Source organism: Acipenser ruthenus, unplaced genomic scaffold, assembly GCF_902713425.1.
Source record: "Acipenser ruthenus unplaced genomic scaffold, fAciRut3.2 maternal haplotype, whole genome shotgun sequence".
Lineage (NCBI taxonomy): Eukaryota > Metazoa > Chordata > Actinopteri > Acipenseriformes > Acipenseridae > Acipenser > Acipenser ruthenus.
Window position 1 is genome coordinate 1 of NW_026708084.1, and position 7,500 is coordinate 7,500.

Genomic DNA, 7,500 nt, shown 5'->3' on the forward strand with positions numbered 1-7,500 from the left:
TCAGGAAGAGTGACGTCTTCTTTTCATTTGTAAATGTCGTCTCTTAAATTCCGGTAATATTACAACATGATCCCAACGAGTGTGTGCGTGTGTGTCTGTGTGTGTGTGCGCGTGTCTCTGTGTATCTATTGATGTGAAAAACTATATATATATATATATATATATATATATATATATATATATATATATAATATATATATATATATATATATATATATATATAATATATATATATATATATATATATATATATATATAGGGGCATCAGAGTGGAGTAGTGGTTAGTGGTTAGGGCTCTGGGCTCTTGACCGGAGGGTCGTGGGTTCAATCCCAGGTGGGGGACACTGCTGCTGTACCCTTGAGCAAGGTACTTTACCTAGATTGCTCCAGTAAAAACCCAACTGTATAAATGGGGAATTGTATGTAAAAATAATGTGATATCTTGTAACAATTGTAAGTCGCCCTGGATAATTGCGTCTGCTAAGAAATAAATTATCCCTAGAGTCACTGTGTATAACTGGACCATGTTATGTTTCCTATCAATATATCTATTTTATAATGCATTTTTCAAACTCCTAAAAATGTGATTTAAAATGTGCGATTGAAGGAGGTGTGCGTGAAGATACATTATCGTACAGGCTGCATGTTATAAACCGATACAGAAATGTGTACGTGTATATATTGCATCGGTTTATAACGTGCAGCCTGTGCGATAACGTCACTGCACACACAGCCGAGTCTCACCAGCAGAGGGCAGTGTGCTGCAGTGCGTGCCGGTGCTGGCATGCTCTCACCTGCATTAAACTCCAATCCAGATGTGCGCGCAGTACCGGGAGTATGCTCTAGGGGGCAGCAGATCACCGCACTGCAGTCCCGGCCCATGTTTTCCATTGCTGTTGATGCAGAGTGCTTGCACCGCACTAGGCAGCCCAACCATAAAATAATTAGTATTTATAAAATCGTTGAATGCATAACATTTATTTTAGTATTTCTAAATGCAAAATTACTCATGCATTTTTTTTCCTGCATCCTAAAATGATTCCCCCTCTGTTCCACAATCCCATCCCATCCCGAGTCCGGGAAGCGGGTGTGCGTGCTGGCAGGAGGGCTCCGACACGTCCTCTTCCAGGAGCGCCGCGGCTCAGGTTTCCGTCGGCAGCGCTTGCAGAGTCAGCATCGTCGCGGGGAGTCAGGGGCTCCGTGGCGGAGGAAGCACAGAGAGGCAGCGTTGAGGTCGAAAGTTTATCAGCGATAACAATAATGCATTAAAAAAAATATCATGTAAAATTTTGAAACTGTCTTTATTAACCATGTTACAAAGCCTTCAAATCTCTATTATTATTATTATTATTATTATTATTATTATTATTATTATTATTATTATTATTATTATTATTATTATTATTATTGCTGCAGAAGCTTTTAAAAGCAACTTCCAGAGACCAGGTGGTGATCTTCTAATTATTTCCGTATCTGATGCAGAGAGACTAATGCATGCCTTTGTTTCATTTAGAATTGATTATTGTAATGCACTTTTCTCTGGTGTGGTATCCCGCTTGCAGCTTGTTCAGAATACCGTGTGACATGCTATGCAAATGTGTTGTGGTTTGTTCTTTCTCGCTGCTGTGTATTCTGCTTTTCTATAAATAAATAAAAAAGCGCTCTATGAAGGCAGTAAATAAATAAAGCTCTGCTTCATCCACAGCTGCTGCAGAGCCCCTTCCGATAGGACCTCGCTTGTTTAACGTCTCATCCGATCTCTTTTCTGGTCTCTGATCTGCACACATCTGGATCGTAATACAAAGCCTCCTGTTCGAGCCCCAAGCCGATGAATTCAACTCAATCAGACCCAATCAGACAGACAGCTGGCAGCGCTTGGAGAAAATCCGTCACCAGCTGCCTTTCTTCAACTGGGGGAGAGGAGGGGAGCAACGTTACTGTCATTGGAACAGAGGGACTGAGCCAATTCTCCTGAAGTAAAAACAAGAGCAAAAATATGAACTGTCCAAACAACACAGCACTGACACTGACTGACTGACACACGCACGCACACACACACACACGCACGCACACACACACACACACACACACACACACAGCACAGCGCACACAGACAGCACAGAGCACAGCACTGACACACACACACAGACAGCACAGAGCACAGCAATGACACACACACACACACACACACACAGCACAGAGTACAGCACTGACACACACACACACACACACACACACACACAGCACAGAGTACAGCACTGACACACACACACACACACACACACACACAGCACAGAGTACAGCACTGACACACACACACACACACACACACACACAGACAGCACAGCGCACAGCACTGACACACACACACACACACACACACACAGACAGCACAGAGCACAGCACTGACACACACACACAGACAGCACAGAGCACAGCAATGACACACACACACACACACACACACACAGCACAGCGCACAGCACTGACACACACACACACACACACACACACACAGAGCACAGCGCACACAGCACAGAGCACAGCAATGACACACACACACACACACACACACACAGCACAGAGTACAGCACTGACACACACACACACACACAGACACACACACACACACACAGCACAGCGCACAGCACTGACACACACACACACACACACACACACACACACAGAGCACAGCGCACACAGCACAGAGCACAGCAATGACACACACACACACACACACACACACAGCACAGAGCACAGCACTGACACACACACACACACACACACACACAGACACACACACACACACACAGCACAGCGCACAGCACTGACACACACACACACACACACACACACACACACACACACACACAGCACAGCGCACAGCACTGACACACACACACACACACACACACACACACACACACACACACACACACACACAGAGCACAGCACTGACACACACACACACACACAGAGCACAGCGCACAGCACTGACACACACACACACACACACACACACACACACAGACAGCACAGAGCACAGCACTGACACACACACACAGAGCACAGCGCACAGCACTGACACACACACACACACACACAGACAGCACAGAGCACAGCACTGACACACACACACACACACACACACACACAGACAGCACAGAGCACAGCACTGACACACACACACAGAGCACAGCGCACAGCACTGACACACACACACACACACACACAGCACAGCGCACAGCACTGACACACACACACACACACACACACACAGCACAGCGCACAGCACTGACACACACACACACACACACACACACACACAGCACAGCGCACAGCACTGACACACACACACACACACACACACAGCACAGCGCACAGCACTGACACACACACACACACACACACACAGCACAGCGCACAGCACTGACACACACACACACACACACACACACAGACAGCACAGCGCACAGCACTGACACACACACACATTTTTGTAATGCTTTTATTTTTCATTGTTGTTTTTAATGATAGTTTGAACGAGTTGTCTCTATTTCTTTTCCCCTGTTTATTTTTATAATGTCATGTTCCTGTCGCCCTCTCCTGCCAGGACCCCCTTGACAATGAGATGCGCGTCTCACGGGCTCCGTCCTGCTCATATTGGACTGAAGTCATTGTGTTTTGTATCTTGCTCTTAATTGTGCTGTAATTCTTGATCTGTATTTATTGTATACAACTGTGAGTCGCCCTGGAAGAAATTAATAATAATAATAAATAATAATTAATAATAATAATAATAATAATAATAATAATAATAATTAATAATAGAAATTCAAAATAACAGCAGAAATTGTCTTTCAGCAGACAGGATGAGAGAGTTAAGGATGGTTTAGTTTTGATATTTGATGCGAGCTGCTGGATTATAATAATGAGAGGGGAGAGGGAGAGAGGGGGAGAGGGGGGCGGGGGAGAGGGGGAGAGGGGCAGTAACAGCTGGCAGATGCAGATTGTAACCAGCAGTGATACTAGACAGATTTCAAAGCTGTTTTTGTGCAGCGCAGTCATCCTTCAAAAACTAGAAGCCGGTGGAGAATCTGACATGTGAGCGCGTTCCACCAGCCTGTGGAAAAGGAAAGCTGTGGAAGCTTAAAACACAATGAAAAAAACACAACCCTGAACAAACAAGAAATCAAAACTGTGATGCATTAAGAAACTGATTTGTATCATTTTTTATTTAATAATTGTAAAATCCCTTATAAAAAGCACTGTAAAGCACACAGAGGTCTGGTAAAGCATAGGGAAGCATTGTAAAGCACAGAGAGGTCTGGTAAAGCATAGGCAAGCATTGTAAAGCACAGAGAGGTCTGGTAAAGCATAGGGAAGCATTGTAAAGCACAGAGAGGTGTGGTAAAGCATAGGGAAGCATTGTAAAGCACAGAGAGGTGTGGTAAAGCATGGGGAAGCATTGTAAAGCACAGAGAGGTCTGGTAAAGCATAGGGAAGCATTGTAAAGCACAGAGAGGTGTGGTAAAGCATAGGGAAGCATTGTAAAGCACAGAGAGGTCTGGTAAAGCATAGGGAAGCATTGTAAAGCACAGAGAGGTCTGGTAAAGCATAGGGAAGCATTGTAAAGCATATTAATAAATGCAGCTAGCCAGGATAAACTGTTAAATGCAAAAATACAGTGGTGAACTTTTCTAAGGGAAATGGCAAACAAGCTCACAGAGAATTGCAGAGTTTTTGTCCCCCCCCCCCCCGCCCCCCCCTGCGAATCCTACTGCTTGCACAGCTGTTCAGAAAAAAAATAGAAAAAATAATTTCTAGAAGCAGTATATTAATTACAAAGAGACCAGTGTTAAAAACCGCGTTAGAAACACACACACACATCTCCAGCTTCCGTTTCCACGGCGCTGGGATCGATCCACTTCGCGCGGTCCCAGCATGCACGGCAATAAAAAAAAAACACGCGTTCCTTCACCCAGTAAGACACGAGAGACACGCGTGTCCGACAAAATAACTTTATTATTTAAACGTTATTATTTATTTAAAGGGTTTGAAAATGTACTGACGGGGCGTCGGAATGGTCTGTTTCCTGCTCCTGATAGTCGAGTCGCTCTCCAATGTGTTTTTAAAAGACATTCCTTGAGGAGCTTCAGAACCCAAATCCTCCGGAGAGCGTTTTGATTTCGACCCCCCCAAAAAACGATTGAACACCCAACTGTGCTGAACTGAGCAACCCCAAAAGAAACTGAACACCCTGCATCGCACACAGTGCGGTCCAGTGGTTAAAGTCCAGGGCTTGTCACCAGAAGGTCACAGGTTCAAATCCCACCTCTGCCACTGACTGACTCACCGTGTGTGACTCTGAGCAAGTCACTTCACCTCCTTGTGCTCCGTCCTGCGGATGAGATGTTAAATCAATGTCCTATTGTAAATGACTCTGCATATAATGCACAGTTCACAACCTACCTCTGTAAAGCGCTTTGTAGTGGTGGTCCACTATGAAAGGCGCTATATAAAATATATTAATAATTTTCTAGTCTTTCTAGTCTTTCAGTATTTCTAAATGGAGAATTACAGACTGTGAAGTTTTTTTTTAGTATTTATAAAGTCATTCCATGTATAAAGTTTATTTCAGTATTTTTTTTTTTTTACATATTATTATTATTTATTTCTTAGCTGACGTCCTTATCCAGGGCGACTTACAATTGTTACAAGATATCACATTATTTTTACATACAGTTCCCCATTTATACAGTTGGGTTTTTACTGGAGCAATCTAGGTAAAGTACCTTGCTCAAGGGTACAGCAGCAGTGTCCCCCACCTGGGATTGAACCCACGACCCTCCGGTCAGGAGTCCACGCCCTGTACTTCTTGCACCCGAAATTATCCCCACAGTTCCACCATCCCGTCTCTGCCTCCCAAATTCAGGCAAACCGTTTCCCTTCAGAGCTGAACCGCAGTAAAATCACACAGTCCACACAAGATAAACCAAATTAATAATATTATTTATAGACAGCGGAACAACACACAGCAGAGCGGGGGAGTTTTCAATCGGACCACAGCTGCCAAGTCCGCTAAGAATAATTGGGATTGGGGTTTTTTTTTTTAAAAAAAAATTAGGAATTTGAAAGTCGCGGGTCAGAATTTGCATAAACACAAACTCGAACACGGGTCACGCTGGTTCTGGGCTTGTTTAGAAAGGCAGTGCGTGAGACTTGGCAAGCCTGAATCGGACCGTCATTGAGCAGGATTCGAACCTCTGACCTCACGAGACCAGTGCATCACAACAAAGCAGCCCTGATGGAGGGGGGAGAGGGGGAAGAGGGGGGGGGGGGGGGGAGGGGGGGCGGTGACTTTGCAGAACTGTTGCTCCGAGGATTTTCCTGTGGGAAAAAATAAATGAGTCGGAGCGTTTCCTCTGACTGACTCCCAGGCTCAGCTCACGGAGACGCAGAGACGCACAGAGACACAGAGACGCACGCACTGAGACACACGCACACACACGGAGACGCACGCACTGAGACACACGGAGACGCACGCACTGAGACACACGCACACACACGGAGACGCACGCACTGAGACACACGCACACACACAGAAACGCACGCACTGAGACACACGCACTGAGACACACACACACACACTAGCAACTCAATCAAGAGCCGCTGGAAGAGAAGAACCTCCAGAGACCACCAAGCCCCCCCCAGACTGGAGCCCTGGCCCTGGAGGAAGCTGGTCTAGTGCATTAACATGAACCCACTAGCGCCACCTAGCCCCCCAGACTGGAGCCCAGACCTCCAGAGGAAGCTGAAAGGCTGGAATTCACAGTGGCACCCCAGTAATGCCAACAGGTTCTAATTATTGACTGAGATATTTTCCTCTCTCTCTCTGCTGTCAGAACTGTTAAAGCTTGTGATATAAATCCTACAGCGCTAACCCCACAGCTGAGCTGAAAGAGAGAGAGCGAGAGAGGACAGAGAATGATAGAGACAGAAACACAGAGAGAATGTCATAGCCTGAGGGACAAACAGTGAACACATCACACTAGAGAGGGAAGAGAGGGACAGAGAGAGAGAGGACAGAGAATGATAGAGACAGAAACACAGAGAGAGAATGTCATAGCCTGAGGGACAAACAGTGAACACATCACACTAGCGAGGGAAGAGAGAGGGAAAAGAGAGAGAGAGAGAGAGAGAGAGAGAGCGAGAGGAGAGAGAGGGAGGGAGGGGGGCTCTGTTTAATATGTAGGGAGTTGTTTATGTCATGTATGTGCTTTGGCAATACAATTATTTTTTATTGTGAAGCCAATTTGAATTGAAATGTTAGAGACTGAAAGATAGAAACACAGAGAGTGAGAGAGAGAGATTTGTCATGTTATTAAAAGGCAGTTTGAATTTGAATTTGGGGGAGGGGGAGGGGGTGTCTGTGCTCCTGGCAGTGCAGACTCGCTCGCTCTCTCACCCTGGACAGGCTTTGCCTAAATTTGGAGTTGA

General features: G+C 45.5%; 1 long non-coding RNA gene across 1 annotated transcript; it reads left to right on the top strand.

The window, feature by feature from the left end:
- The first annotated feature begins 286 nt into the window (after positions 1–286).
- LOC131728754 (uncharacterized) lies at positions 287–3,752 on the top strand. Its single transcript, XR_009322814.1, has 3 exons — positions 287–1,233; positions 1,706–1,976; positions 3,614–3,752. It is a non-coding gene; the product is annotated as an uncharacterized LOC131728754 (long non-coding RNA).
- The last annotated feature ends 3,748 nt before the right edge of the window (positions 3,753–7,500 follow it).